Source organism: Schistocerca gregaria, chromosome 5, assembly GCF_023897955.1.
Source record: "Schistocerca gregaria isolate iqSchGreg1 chromosome 5, iqSchGreg1.2, whole genome shotgun sequence".
NCBI classification, from domain to species: Eukaryota; Metazoa; Arthropoda; class Insecta; order Orthoptera; family Acrididae; genus Schistocerca; species Schistocerca gregaria.
In genome coordinates this window covers 37,106,469-37,123,657 of record NC_064924.1, presented here as the reverse complement: position 1 = coordinate 37,123,657, position 17,189 = coordinate 37,106,469, and positions in this window count along the sequence as shown.

The following is a 17,189-nucleotide window of genomic DNA, read 5'->3' as shown; positions in this document are numbered from 1 at the left end:
CAGCCAAGACGCTGGAAGTCTGTACCCGGCTTCTCTGTTCATATTATCGGGTCGCTTGGCTATTTCTATAGCCTCTCTAATCTTCCTCCTCAAACTAAACGCTGTTTCGCCAGTACTCGGGCCTCTCGAAATTCGATGTTCATCCTGCACTGCTCATGATGTTCTGACACCGCTGATTTGCTATATTGTTTGAGGCGGATATATCTCTCATGTTCAGTTAGCCTCGTGCTTATTGGACGCCCAGTCTCACCTACATACTCCAGTCCACATTCACACTCGATTTCATAAACTCCGGCGGCATGAAACTTGTCAATTGTATCTTTTGTCGAGCCCAGAATGTCTTTTATTTTGTTGTTGCTACGAAAAATCGGCTTAATACCTGCCCGACGGAGAATTTTGCCCAGACGTTCAGTAACCCCTTGTACATACGGTACCACGGCGGTGTTCTGTGCTTCGTTCTGTATTTCCCTGTTGCCCTCCTCCTTCGGCGCCATGGTTTTGCGTATCAGCCTCATGTCGTAGCCATTAGCTCCAAAAATGGTCCTGAGGTTCTGCAGTTCAGCTTGCAGGTTGTATTCATCGCTGATCCTGTAGGCTCTCTTAGTTAAAGTTCGCAGGGCCGAATTCTTTTGCATAGGATGGTGGTGGGAGGATGCATGCAGGTACCTGTCCGTGTTGGTGGGCTTCCTGTAAACTCTGTGTCCAAGCTTCCCGTCTGGCTTACGATGAACTTCTATGTCGAGAAAAGGTAATACCCCGTTCTTTTCAATCTCCATGGTAAAATGAATTTTGCTGTGCTGCTGGTTAAGATGTTCGTGGAAGTTCTGAAGCTATTCTTCTCCGTGTGGCCAGATAACAAAGGTGTCATCCACGTATCGAAGCCAGCATTCCGGGCGTAATGGCGCGGACTGGAGTGCTGTTTCTTCGAATGCTTGCATAAAAATGTCTGCTGCAGCTGGCGAAAGAGGAGAACCCATAGCAACACCGTCCGTCTGCTCGTAAAAATCCCCTTTCCACCTAAAATAGGTGGTCGTCAAACAGTGGCGCACTAGCTCGCTGATGTCAGGTGCCATGCGATCCTCTAAGATGTTCATGGTGTCCGTCACGGGTACATTCGTGAACAAAGATTTCACGTCAAAACTGACCATCAAATCCGTATCAGAGACCCGCTTCTCTTTCAAAAGTGCTATAAAATGGGTGGAGTCCTTGACGTATGCATCTGTATGTCTCACTAAACGTCTAAGCTTCGGAGCCAATTCTTTCGCTAATTTGTAGGTCGGCGAGTTGATACTACTCACTATCGGCCGTAAAGGGAAGGCTTCTTTGTGGATCTTTGGTACCCCATATATTCTTGGTGCCTGTGGCACCTGTGGAATGAGTCTACGGGTCGTGTCAAATTCATTCTGGTTTGCTTCAACAGCGCTTGCGTCGATTTCACTATCTTGACCGTCAGATCCCCCTTAAGTTTATGGTAAATGGGTTCCTTCAAAAGATCCTCCATCCGCTTATCGTAATCTACTGTGTCCAACACTACGGTGGCATTTCCCTTGTCCGCCTGTATTATCACAATCTGAGAGTTGTTCTTCAGCTCCTTGATGGCCTGACGTTCCTCTTTACTGATGTTTTGCTTCGGAGGCTTTGCGTGAGCCAAGATTCGTACTGTTTCTTGTCGGATCTTCTCTGCTTCTGGTTGTGGCAGATGGCGCACCGAGGCCTCCACTGATTCGATAATGTCTTCTTTCGGTACTAGTTTTGGTGCGATTGCATAGTTCATTGTGATAATACATTCCACAGGTGCCACAGGCACCAAGAATATATGGGGTACCAAAGATCCACAAAGAAGCCTTCCCTTTACGGCCGATAGTGAGTAGTATCAACTCGCCGACCTACAAATTAGCGAAAGAATTGGCTCCGAAGCTTAGACGTTTAGTGAGACATACAGATGCATACGTCAAGGACTCCACCCATTTTATAGCACTTTTGAAAGAGAAGCGGGTCTCTGATACGGATTTGATGGTCAGTTTTGACGTGAAATCTTTGTTCACGAATGTACCCGTGACGGACACCATGAACATCTTAGAGGATCGCATGGCACCTGACATCAGCGAGCTAGTGCGCCACTGTTTGACGACCACCTATTTTAGGTGGAAAGGGGATTTTTACGAGCAGACGGACGGTGTTGCTATGGGTTCCCCTCTTTCGCCAGCTGCAGCAGACATTTTTATGCAAGCATTCGAAGAAACAGCACTCCAGTCCGCGCCATTACGCCCGGAATGCTGGCTTCGATACGTGGATGACACCTTTGTTATCTGGCCACACGGAGAAGAATAGCTTCAGAACTTCCACGAACATCTTAACCAGCAGCACAGCAAAATTCATTTTACCATGGAGATTGAAAAGAACGGGGTATTGCCTTTTCTCGACATAGAAGTTCATCGTAAGCCAGACGGGAAGCTTGGACACAGAGTTTACAGGAAGCCCACCAACACGGACAGGTACCTGCATGCATCCTCCCACCAGCATCCTATGCAAAAGAATTCGGCCCTGCGAACTTTAACTAAGAGAGCCTACAGGATCAGCGATGAATACAACCTGCAAGCTGAACTGCAGAACCTCAGGACCATTTTTGGAGCTAATGGCTACGACATGAGGCTGATACGCAAAACCATGGCGCCGAAGGAGGAGGGCAACAGGGAAATACAGAACGAAGCACAGAACACCGTCGTGATACCGTATGTACAAGGGGTTACTGAACGTCTGGGCAAAATTCTCCGTCGGGCAGGTATTAAGCCGATTTTTCGTAGCAACAACAAAATAAAAGACATTCTGGGCTCGACAAAAGATACAATTGACAAGTTTCATGCCGCCGGAGTTTATGAAATCGAGTGTGAATGTGGACTGGTGTATGTAGGTGAGACTGGGCGTCCAATAAGCACGAGGCTAACTGAACATGAGAGATATATCCGCCTCAAACAATATAGCAAATCAGCGGTGTCAGAACATCATGAGCAGTGCAGGATGAACATCGAATTTCGAGAGGCCCGAGTACTGGCGAAACAGCGTTTAGTTTGAGGAGGAAGATTAGAGAGGCTATAGAAATAGCCAAGCGACCCGATAATATGAACAGAGAAGACGGGTACAGACTTCCAGCGTCTTGGCTGCCTGCTGTGACAGCTTTGCGGAAGGACAGCTCGCGCAAAGCAACAGGCGTGTGGTAGGCCACAGCGGAGGATGGTACACAGAGCGCTGACGCGGCCTAGTCGATACTAGGCAGTTAGTAAACAACGCTACGCTGCAGTCGCTGCTAAGTCTCCTATTCGCTGATTTCCACCAATGGCAGGCAGTAAAGGAATCTCCAATGGAAAACGCCTGTTTCCGCCAATAACAAGACGCAATGCAAACGCCAATAAAATGAACTCCTAGTACCCTTCCTCCTCATCCTCACATCCAATCACAACACTCTTCCATAGTATATATGTGCCCAGACTTGCGCGCATTCAGCAGTTAGCAACACACCCTGAGGAAGGCGTCTTGCAACAGACGCCGAAACGTTGTAATTTTATAAATGACAATGCAGTCTCTAACCCAGAAGAATTTTATTGACATTGACAACGGCCGCGGAAGCCTACGGTTACACTCTTCATTTCTTGTCAACCAATATTCATCCGTATTGTGTAAGCTGCACCTGAAACGAATCGACTCCCTTCTTTTCAGGTTTTCAAATGAAAGTATAATTGTGTCACAAAAAGCGTCAGAGGTGAAAACTGCTGGACAAAAATTTTAGAAAGAGCCATTACAATAGTGTTAATACATTCGGCATTTTCCAGTACGATAAAACGTTGAGGAGCACGCAGTATCTCGGCTTGCTGCACTTGTTGTCAGCTTTCGTAAAGAGGCGTTAACTTGGGAAATCGAGGTAGTACATCGAAAGTGAGGTGTAGATGAGAATGCACGAGGAAAATGGGTGGAGAGGGGAGAATGTCTTATGATAAGTCAGTTGTGTGGAAAAGTTTCCCAAACCGGCCGTGGGAATTAACACAATAACTGTAGCAAGGAACGAATTGCGGCAGTAAACAACAATTTGCTAAGAAGATATGTTCTCGTACAACAGTGAAGAGTTAGGCACATGACTGCAACCAGTCTGACTGTCAGCTGATATAACACGGTTTTTGAGCTTTCACACGGCAGGCAACACTACTTTCAGAGCAGTTCCGTCTCATTCTGCATGTTATCAGAAAATTATTAAATTAAATTAAAATTAGAGAATTATTTAATATAGTAATCTGTTTTAACAGTTACGCCATGTTAATTCTCATATGACGTTTATGATACCCTAGAGGCTCCGCTAGTACGAAAAAATCGGGAACTAATGGTAGCGCAGACATCGCCAATTGGGAAACTACGTGTAGAAATTTCACCCCAAACTCAGGCTCTTAGCGATATTTTGGTTTGACTCCGTCTGAAATGCACTGCATGTTGACGCGCCCATTAATCAGACGCATTTCGCGTTCGCTGACGAAGTAGTGTCAGGGATTGTACTCTGATTAATAAAAGTAGGTGGTGTCATTAGTTATTTGCATAGTTGCAGAGAGAATGGCAGTATCGCTTCCTCGGTTGGAAACCTTCTCTCATGTGCATATTCTAAAGAAAAATTATTTGTAAGTTCATAATAAAAAGCAGAAGAGAGAGTCACATCTACTCATTATCTTTACGGAATAACCACGAGTGTTGCTGAAAAATTGAAAGAAGTGAGTCTCGCCTGGCGAATGAATTTCTCAGTGCTGCGGAGAAAATAATTACGGTAGGCTAAAAAAAAGAAAATGGTTCAAATGGCTCTGAGCACTACGGGACTCAACTGCTGTGGTCATCAGTCCCCTAGAACTTAAACCTGACTAACCTAAGGACATCACACACATCCATGCCCGAGGCAGGATTCGAACCTGCGACCGTAGCAGTCGCGCGGTTATTACGGTAGGCCCGTGTAAACAATCCCCCCTGCTCTTCATTTATGATGTCTGAGTTACATCAGTGCGCCCGGATGTTATTCGTGACTACGCCTCGGACCACAATCGTTGGGCCGGGCTCCACAACGCCGGCCGCCAGTGAAGGCGACAGCAGACGGCGTCGGCGCCCCGTCGAAAGAGAGGGAACTTCACGTCTGTCGGCCGGCTGAGCGCGCCGTGTTCCTCCTGGGGCTGGTCAGTGGAGAACTGGCAACACTGAGGGAACATGACTGGCAACAACGTAACACCGATTTACTTCCTGCTGTGATTCAGAACTGTCCTGCTAAAGTCACTGACGTTTCGTTCTCATTCCGATAAATAATCTGAAATATTCTGACCTATGGTGTAACACTGGGCCGTCGACTTTATTATTTGATTCATTTATTTGAATGTATAAGTAGTTAATCTCACTATCCACATTACTAATTATGTCTATTAATCGACAACACCAAAAAGAAACAAACAATGCAATACTGGCGTGCTAACTCAGTGGTACCGGCACGGTAGCTCAATGTAGGGTGACCAGACGTCCCTCCTCTCAGACCGCCATTTCCTTGGTAAGTCCTTCCATTTTTTTCCATACTCCGCAAGCCACCTGACGGTGTGTGGCGGAGGGTACCCTGAGTACCTCCATCAGTTCTCCCTTCTATTCCAGTCTCGTATTGTTCGTGGAAAGAAGGATTGTCGGTATGCTTCTGTGTGGGATCTAATCTTTCTGATTTTATCCTCGTGGTCTCTTTATACGTAGGAGGGAAAAATATACTGCTTGACTCTTCGGTGAAGGTATGTTCTTGAAACTTTAACAAAAGCCCGTACCGAGCTACTGAGCGCCTCTTCTGCAGAGTCTTCCACTGGAGTTTCTCTATCATCTCCGTAACGCTTTCGCGATTACTAAATGATCCTGTAACGAAGAGCGCTGCTCTCCGTTGGATCTTCTCTATCTCTTCTATCAACCCTACCTGGTTCACAGTCGATGTCGTTGGGCCTACATGTGAAAATGCAGGTATCGACTGCTTCTAAACCCCGTTGCTCAACAATGTGCGCTGAATGGTGTGCTCCGAAACACACGTGTGTCCACCGGCACTGTGTTATTTGCCAGAAGAGCCACAGATCGCCATCTGACCTATACTGCAAATTAGGCCAGCCTGCAAAACCCACATTCTGCGAAGAGTCATGATGTCCAAACATTTGGTGTCTGGTGGTACTTCCATTGGCCTTGTACCACTTTCCGTAGACGCTCACAACAGTAGCAGATGTAATGAATGACCTTCCAAGAGTGGTTTAGAAATTACGAGGGACAAGACGTTGTGAAGAATATGCAGCGATGACAACAATAAATGGGCACTATCTACTTCATGCTGGGATGGGATTTCTGTGAGAGGAGCAGTTCTGAGGGAACTCTTAATAGCAGGCAGTATGACCATATGTTGGAGAACGCGGTGCTGCCTTCAGTGGGTGCATTGAAAGAAAACTCTCGTTGCGCGAAGCTCATTCTCCAGTTCGTAACTCGACACTGGCACAGCAGCAGCCGTCCAACGTGCACACTGGCCACTGCCCACCGCGCCGCTGGTGCCGCCTGGTGGCTCTCCGGGCAAGTGACGCGATGACAAAAGTATGTAAGCAGAGCAGGTATGGACAGCGGATCATCCTAGCCATGACTGGGCAGCAAATAGGGAAATCCCCTGAGACAAGCGACTTTGACAAAGGGCAGAACCTGTCAACCAGTATGTCGGAAACAGCGAAGCTGTTTGCATGTTCACGTGCTACTGGCGTGAGCATCTACGGAAACAGATGGACGGTAGTTTCACTTACCACATGGCGCTAAATGGTTGGACGTCTTCACAGAACGTGAGGTTCGGAGGTTTGTCTGGTCTGCAAAGCAGGGCACACGGTGATCTGTAGTATCTGTGCCGAGTTGGCACACTGCTGATACACGCACAAGTGTTTCAGAGCACACCGTTCATCGTACACTGTTGAACGTTGAGCTCCACAGCAGTCCACCCGTACGTGTTTTCATGTTGACCCGACGACATCGAGAATTACGATTGCACTGAGCACAGGACCATCGGGATTCGAACGTCGATTGGTGGAAACGTGTCGGCTCTGCGAGTGAATCACATTTTTCTGCACTAGGTCGATGGTCTTCTCCACAAACGTTGTCATCGGGGTGAACGGCGGCTCGAAACGTGCAGCTCGCCACGGACGCCGCCTGACGGGAGCAGGGTTATGCTATAGCAGACATTCTCCTCCACTTGCATGTTGGGTTGGCAAAAGAGCCAACGCCGTGTTACTAGAGGAGGCCGAAATGCACGCGTTTTAGCTCACGCAGGCTGGCGTGAGGAGGGAAGGACTATACTGACGTGGGATCTGGAACATGACAATGAATGAGAATTCAGAAAGCGGACGGAATTAGTTTGATACTTAACTTTAATCCATTAATGATGAACGTCACTCTTGACGGTACATGATTCACAATATCATCTGTTCAGAATACATTCTGGAAGATAGTAATTGTAGTAACTGAACACGGCGCCTTGCTAGGCCTTAGCAAATGACGTAGCTGAAGGCTATGCTAAACTGTGTCTGCAAATGAGAGCGTATGTAGACCGTGAACCATCGCTAGCAAAGTCGGCAGTACAATTGAGGCGAGTGCTAGGGAGTCTCTCTAGACCTGCCGTGTGGCGGCGCTCGGTCTGCAATCACTGATAGTGGCGATACGCGGGTCCGACGTATACTAGCGGACCGCGGCCGATTTAAAGGCTACCACCTAGCAAGTGTGGCGTCTAGCGGTGACACCACTTGCATACGACCTGTAGTAGTAATCAAAGACACCCTGACACCTTCGCACCACCTGCATCCCTTCGTGCTTGGTGTCTTCCCCGACGGCGATGTCACCTTTCAGCATTATAACTGGCCGTGTCTTGGACCGAGAACCTTGCTACAGTGGTTTCAGAAGCATCATAGTGAACTAGCGATGATGTCTCGGCGACCGAATTCACGTGATGCAAAGCCTATGGAACCCATCTGGGGGCCGCTGTTGCACAGCCTTACCGCGTACTCAAATCAGCAGCCAGCCATTTACCCAAATTACATGACCTATGCGTAGACATCCAATGCCACATACTTCCACTAACCCGCCAACAACCTGTCGGATCCCTGATACGCAGAATCAGTGATATATTAGGCTTCAGAGACAGACAAACGAGCTATTACGCAGACGGTCATAATGTTTTGGCTCATCAGTGTATATGCACACATAAAGTTTTCAGAGTTGATTTCCTCGAGAACAGCAGAGAGTCGTGCGTCCTACACACCCCGCCAACGTGAATCAAATCGGCTTGGGGAGGTTCGCACGGTCCCCTTGTCAGCCAACCGACCATATTAGGGCAGTGCTGAATTGTGAGTAGTGGTGTGCAGACTTGATAGTACCGCGGGCTGCAAACCTCTCAATATGACTAAGTAAGAGCTGGAAAAAGTTACTTCGCGTTATTTCTTTCACAAATATTTACTTTGCCTAAGAAATAGAATTACAATAACATAATCTCAGGAGCATACAGCCCTACAAGGGCGCGTCTTCCCCTTTCTGGGAGGAAATGAGAGGCGAGTAAAAAGTGTTACAAGGAAGGAACAGTGAAGGGTGGTCCGTCATTAGACGAATGGCGCCGGGTCACGGCTGCCGGTGTGCCGTGGGGCTCGCAGAGCGCAGGCTGGTCCCGCTGTCGACCGCGTAGCGCCTCTCTATAACGTGCCCCGAGCTGCTGGAGGGTGGGGTGGTCGGCTGAGGCTGACTCGTGTGGAGGAAATTCACACTTGCACTATGATTTCGGTAGTCACTCTGGTTCACGTTTAATTACTTTCTTGATTCACGTCTCAGTGTCGGTGCAACTTGTTTGATCTGGAGTCACACCTCACATGCGGCTACCAGATCTTCGTAGCTTTCGAGGCTCGGTACAGACGCCGCTTGCTGTTCATGCATCTGATTGACTATACGGACATTTAAATCAGACGACGTGTTAATGAAATTTTCGAAGGCTTCTCGATTTATATTTCCCTGTGGTTGGAACTAGGTATGCTACATTTTGTGGACTTTTTTCATTACTCCCACCTGCACTCACTAGCTTGTACAGAAAAACGTGATCCGAAAATTTTTACTTGGCTACTTCAAGTGGTACAATTCATTGATTATCTCAAGATGGTGTTGTGCGACGTACACGACAGTTTGTAGGCGTGTATCCACTTCTGAAAGATGATGTCTATTCAAATTTCACGCCAGCCGCATAAAACTGGCTCTAGTAATGCCGCAATGAGGATGCTAAACATATTTGCTTTAAATACACGCTATGACAGCTGTAACCATTAGTTAGCTTTGATATTAGACGTCGTGAGTTGGTGTTAGTCGACAATGCGTTTAAGGCCCAACGTGGCCATTATCACCACCTCACTGGGTGTGATTGCTATCGTGTAACAGGGCTACTCGAAATTGGCAATTGGCATGTAGCCAGCGGTGGTGGTCATGAGAATGGTACTGTCGCAGGAAGATCAGCCACCAGAGGGCCACGTGGCACCAACGAGAGGGAAGACCATCGTTCCGGCATATGGCTGTGGCAGCAATTTGCTGCAGCAATTTGAGCAGCAGCTGGCACCACAGCGACGCAGTGAACTATTACAATCAGTTTATTTTCCCTGTAGCGTGTATTCCACTGACCTCCAACCATCATCATCTGCGTCTTCAGTAGTGTCAAGCGAGAGCTCATTGGAGGGCTTGGTGGAGGTGTATTGTGTTTTCTGTTGAAAGGTGGTTCTGCCTTGTCGCCAGTGATGGCCACAAGTTGGTTAGAAAGAGGCCATCTGAAGTCCTGCAAACATCCCGCAGTGGAACAAAGAGAGTACATTGCCACTTTTGATTTATTGAAGACGGCGTACCATCCCCTCCCTCTCCCCCTGCCCCCTGGTGTTAATGTGGCAACATCGCACTGAGAATATCATACTTACATAATGTCTTACAAAATTAATTAGTTAATGAAATTGAACACCTACTCTGTGAAATCCTGTGCCCCACACCCTCAGCCCTGGTGTAGTGTGACCATCTCACCCTGATGACATCAAGGGTTTTCCCCATCCCACTCCCATCCGTCTCCTTCCCCCTCCAAATCCCCCTCTAATGAAGCACCTGCACTCATCATCATGGAAATCTTGAACGTCTGCAATTACGTTCATACTCTGATGCTGTGAAATACTCTGGGTGTAACAGAACACCTATTCATTTGTGCAACTCACTGTGCAACACTTGTTGCTGGCTGATAGTTAATCACACAGTCATGTAGATCTACAGCATACGTCATAGAGCAGTCTGGGAAATTTGTTGAAGATTCAAATTCAGTTCATACATCTGTCAGTGCTGATTAAATTACCTCATTTTAATTTGAGCAGCCTATTACGACGACTGGAATCAGCTCTTTGAATTTCCATGAGCTGAACAGAAGTCCTTCGTCTACAACGCCCTCACAGTAAGAAACACTGAATTTCGTATACACGTCAAGTGCTACACTGCATGTGTTCTAGTCCCACGGTAGCAGTAAATTTTCATATGGATAGAATTCCGAATTCTGACTGTGGCATGAGTCAATTTACAACTATCAAATGTAGCTGAATCATTTGCTATATTCCCCCTTCTGTCGATCCGAAATTAACGTTGATGATCCTGTATGTCTCTAACTGAACTCAGGTTTTAGTATCTCACGTTTATCTGGTTATCACTGACAGCACTGGGTACACAAAAAGCTCCCATGAACGGAGACGTAATGGCAGATATGCACCAGCATTCGGAACTTTGGAAAGCTTCAAACCTTCCTCGTCCGCTACAGTGATATAGGGCATTTTCCATTTTATTTTATTTATGATGATTTCATTCTCCTCTTGGAGTCCTTCAATGCACCAGGTATTGTCCATCGTACTCCTTACCAGAATAAGTTCTTGTTTAGAATTCACAATAATTCGCTGCATGTCTTTAAAGTACCCCAAAAGCAGTTTCAGCCGTATACACGCTGTAAATCCACTGTTTTACACACTGACTCGTCTATGAACCATCACGCAGCTCAATCCCTTTTCCAGACTGTTTTAAAACTTCGTTTAAATGATCAGTATTGTATGCCCGCGGTTCTATTTCTACAATTTTTGTCTTACCAGTAATTTATAATGCAATTTATTGTTAGCCTCTGTGGTATTCGGGATACTGCTGTACGCTTCCAGCCAAATCAGCGCAATACTCCATTTCCCAATGTTTGAATCAGTCGGTGGAAAGTAATTTACGTGGGAAACCGAGGACCGTTCGTTTAAAGTCAGAGTATACAACAATGCATCTGAACTTCAATTGGTGAGTGGATGCTTAATGCACCTCCGACTATATCAAAACCATTTAATATATTTTTATATATTTTATATATTTAGGAGGAAATTTATGCATAGATGACTACAGAAGTAGGTATTAAAGTCATGATAGTGTTGAAAACTGAACACATGTCTTCTGCTGGTAAATATCTTCTGGAGGTTGTAGGTCACCAAATAAGTCGGAATAGTAGGAGTTATTTGTAGTTTTTTAACAGTTGGTTTTTTAACAGTGGGTTCCAGGCCCTCCAGCAACATGTAAATTCACAATTCCACATTGTCTGGGTTTCCATATAGTCTTCAGGAACGTATAAAGAAACCGCGGAGTCTAGAAACGCTAAAAAAAATGTTTAGCAAACTTAAGCAGTTATGTATTTGTAAGTGCTCTCTCCGAAAGGGTGGCTAAGGGCCTTTTTTATTAATGAAGAGAACTAGCCCTTTCTTTTATGGTTTCAAGTACAATCCTTCCCCGATGGCTTCTGCTTCCATCATGCGGCTATGTCTTCTTGCTTCCTTTCGTTTCTCCTGGGAGTTCTGTGGGTTCCTGCCTCTCCTGACAATTGCTACAGCGCCACCACCCCGGGAACTCACTGATGATAGACCTACAAGAGCCGGAAAGAGGAAAGGAATGATTCAGACCACCTGGCGTTCTGGATGCTGGCAGAACCGTGGGTGCTTTACCGCTCGCTTATGCTTCAGAGCTCTTTTAGCTGCATACATTGCTGCTGGGATACTGTTCTTTAAACACCCCTGCTCCATCTTCGTCTTCATCTTTATCTTCTTCTTCTTTAGTGTGCTGTATTCATAACTTGCTTAAAATTTACCCCAAACGCAACTAATTTTTACCACGCACAGTTTTTGAACAGAAAATGCCGCACTGTGCCGTTCTATAAAAAGACCCTTTCTTTGGTTTATTACCTTGACAATATCAGCTGAAATTCGATCTGCAGCGTGACGTTCTGGGTGATCTTCATTTGCGTTTTCCATACACGTCTCTTCAAGTAGATCAATCACCTTACCACTGTATTTCAACCATTTTTGAAGCTTTGTTCCAGGTCCATAGTAGTTACAAGTTGGAATTCGTAATTACACCAGCAGTTTGTCGAGAATACTACCACCTTCTCTAATGCCTATCCTATCACGCATGTCCACCCTCTTATATAGGATTTATATTAATGCAACTGTTTTGTGTTCCAGGATAACCAAGCCATTTAACTAGTGCTCTATTCTATCGACGTCTTATGACCCTCTCTATGAGAAACGTATTTGGTTCTGAGCTTCTCTGAATTTCGTCTGTGTAGAAGCATCCTTCAGTTTCAGTACCACTGCTATACTTTAAGATATAAGTTCAAGGATTCATTCTTTCCATCTTGGAAACTGTAAACACGTCAGTTGATCAGTTTGGTGGGTATGACTTCTCAAATGCTGTCTCGTACTTTGAAATACTTACTAAATCACCCACATAAACTTTTGTTTGCGTGGATCCATTGTAATACGATTGTATTCCTTGTCTAGGAGTCTGTTATTATGAACGTCAATTGGTGTCATTTTTATTGTGGTATGTTTGGTATGATTATACTGTACAGTTATTTCTAAAAGTATATCTGTTGATACGTATGAACACTGAAGATTAATGTATACCACCTTTTTCCCTTTTACTGTTCTGTTCAGAATTCCACGATACTCTTCTTCAGGTTGGTGAATGTTGAGTAGTGGTGTACTCCATGTTGCCCTATCACATTCACTGTAGTGTGTTTGAAGGTTGTCCAGACATTGACTTGCTCCTGTCTGCAACGAACACTAAAATACATCTACAACCCATTTTTGTTTTCACAGATAATGCCTAGGCAAATTTAGGGTATGTATCAATGACCATTAAAATATATTTGAAACAATTTTTGACACGTGAATACTACCTCATATCTACAAGGTCAGCCTGCCTTAAGTCATCCAAATCTTAAATTATAACTCGTCTAAGAGGATATGTTTTGTGTGCTAGATTGTGTAGTTCTCAAACTACAGTCTCCATACTTGTTCGATGCCCACTTCTCTCTCTAACCTCGGAAATTACTGAAACAACCTCGTCTGAACGAGCTGCATTGCCAGCGACAGCTGATGCTGTAAGCTATCACAACTGATTCACTTGCTCATTGGGATCGTCATAGTATATATACTGTGGAAACTGGTTGTTTACTCTTTTATGCTGGATGTCCATACCAAAACCATTGCTGTTGTCACTGGCTAATATAGGTTTTATAACGGTTTTGTATTTCACACTGCATTGTCTTTTTGGTACTCTACCTGCTTTCTTATGTAGATGAGTCAAAAGCAATATTTCAATATACACTTTCAAATATTTAGCTGAATAGTTTAGAGTTTTCGAAATCTTCATAAGATTAAGTAGATCTGGTGTTCTTTGAAATTCCCTATTACAGCTCTGTATTGCGTTATCACTTAAACTTATAAACTGTATGCCCAGCTTGTGTGGTTTTACTGTGATAACGCCAAATATTCTGTCTATCTCAATATCGCGGAGACAGTTAATGAAATCTGTATCATCATCAAATAACATGACCAAGAGCTGCCCAAGACATTCGGTAACCAGCTCAAAGGTTGCCTTAATGTTTCATTCTGCTCCAGACATCCAAACCATAGCATAATATCTGTCTGCCTTCTGCACCTTGATGACTTTAAGCTTAGTCGACATCTTGTTCTATACGAGTACTGAGCAGAGTTTTGTAAGGGATACATATTATACATATTCTTTTCTATTGAATCGACCTTTACGGTTAAGTTGCTTACTTCCTTTCAGTTACATTAACCTGGTCCTTTAATATATTGATCGATCTCATAATACTTTTGAATAAATTATGGGAGTGGCAGAGATCAATGGCTTACAAATATTTACTATTAAAAACAGTCTTGATCACGATATATTTATCAAGGTGACCGGTTTCAACACTACTGTGGTCCTCTTCAGACCTACAAGTTGTATACAAAGCTTTAGTTAGAGGGCTACATACATTAAAGAAAATGATGAATTACATTGATCACTGCCACTCCCATGATGTATTCAAAAGTAATTAGTTTATTTCCAAGTCAGATATTGGGAGATTATAAGTAGTTTAGGGGGTTATGCACTAAAATTATGAAATTTAATTCCAAAATATCTTTTAACAAACAATACCTAATGAATCATGTGATTCCTAATACTGTAAAAACTAGTTTTAATACCAGATCAAATATAGAAAAATTTTTATGACACAAGAATACCATTCTGTGGATTAGATCTGAAATTAAAGATGCATATAGAGAAAAAGATGAATTAAATCTTGCAATGTACAATTTACATTCAAAAATTAGCAGTCAGTTGCACCATTAATATTTTCACAGTTGCTTAACTTTACAGATGACAAAATTAATGCAGTACTTACTAAGCATAATAAGAAAATTGCAGCCATTATTAGTCACTAAAATGTGTATTCAAAAGATGTTTCACCAAATGTACATAACTTTTATCCAAGAGTAACCAATCTAACCAAAATTACTTTTACTCCTGCGGAGGCAACACTTTTAAACAAAGGCCCAAAACATAATTTAGCACCAGAATTGAGCAATGCAAATATTAAATATGTGATTGCTGATGTAAAGATTGCTGCAAAACATGCACAATTTAGACGATCAGAAATATGTGACAAGGAACATAAAACTAAAAAGTCATTACTAATGAAAAAGATAAAAATAAATATAATAATGAATTAAAACTTGTAAATCAAATCAACCAAAAGTTAACAACTAATAAAGCTATTGCAAACAAGGCAAATAAAGGGAATACTCTTGTCATTGTTAATGAAGAAGATTATGTTTATAAGACTTCACAATTTTTTCATGCTAATAGGATATCTAAGGTTAATAAAGACCCAACTTCAAGATTTCAAACAAAAATTAAAAAGCTGATTGATGATAGTGACTCTTTACTTTCACCTAAAGATAAAATAACACTTAAAGTTATGAACCCCACTTTACCTAAGTTGAGATCACAAATCAAATTACACAAACGAAATTTACCAATTCATCCATTTGTTAATAATACCAACAGACCCTCTTATAACCTGAACAAAATCATATCTTAAAATCCTTTTACATTTATGAAGAAAGTTATCGTATTAAAAACAGTTTCCAATTAAATAAATTAATTTATGATGTGAATGTTCCAAAAAACGCAAGGTTCGCATTGTTGGACATCACAAATCTTTATACAAATATACCTATTCGCGAGACTATCTCTATTATTAATGATAACGTATCACAAAATCATGAGCCTCGAAGAAATAGTAGACTTCATTGAACTGTTAAGAGTTACTCTTGATTTTAATTATGTTTCATTTAATAATAAAATATATGTATGGGAAGACGGACTTGCAATGGGGAATTCCCTGGCTAGCACTATGGCAGTTATCTTCATCAATTATGATGAAATTCAATTTTTCAAAAATTATCCAGAAATAACCAATAAAATTATATACTACAAAAGATATGTTGAAGACACAATGCTATTATATAACAGTTCTAAGGAAAAATTGATGCTTTCGCTAATAACTTAAATAATTTACATCCAATACTTGTATTTACAGCAGAACAAGAAAATACAATAGTATTAATTTCCTGGACCTCACAATTGCAAACTAGAAAGGAAAACATACGATTTCTATTTATAGAAAACCCACATCAACCGACGTATTAATAAATGTTACATCATGCCATCCATTAAGATACAAAATGACATTTTTTAAAACTATGATATATAGGATACTGAAATTACCTCTTCAATCTGATGAAATCCAGAAGGAAATAGCAGTTACTAACAATTATAATTCCCATCAGGTTGATCTGTTATATCAAAAATTACAAGAAACAAATAATGCTGTTATAAATTCCAAAAAGAGATTTACAAAAATGATGTACATTTGACCTATTTCAGATAAAATAAATAAATTATTTAAGAATACAAGCGTGACAATAGCATTTAAAACTAATAACCCATACAGATGAAACTGAAACACACAATTTGGGACTGAAATATTTACCAAAAGTAAGGCATTTACAAAATAACATGTAATGACTGTGAGAAACAGTATATTGGCCATTCTGGCCGTAACTTTCTAACACGTTTTAAAGAACATACTACTGGTGCTGCACATAACAAATCAATATTTGGTCAACATCTTGATGGATGCAATCATTCTGAGGGTTGCATTTCTAACAATTTGAAAATATTACATACTGTGCCAAAAGAACCACTGCTAAATACTTTAGAAGAAATTGAAATCTTTTCACTTCACAAAAGTAATCCATTATCTGTTTTAAACAAACAACTTCAGTTCAAGGACAAACATTTCTTTGAGCTTTTCGATGATCTGCTTTAGAATGTGTACTCTTCTGTCTTTTGTTTTTTAAAATTATTAAGACATTTACGCAATATTTTATCTTTACATTGCAATTTTATTTCACCAAACGTTATTTTATGACTGACTATCTGTTTTAGAACTTTTGCTCATATGCTTTTAGACTGCATATTGCTAATTCACATCCTTTTATTTTTGACAGTATGGCTCATAGTATTATAATTTTAAATTCCTTCCATTTTCACTATTTTTATTTGTTTATAAGACTGGCATATAACTTAAGGAATAGCAATGCCTTTTTAAAATTGTCACATGTAATTTACATACAAACTTCATAGACAATATTTCATATATATGGACAACTACCTCGTATGGTATTTGTGCAGCATGTAGTTAG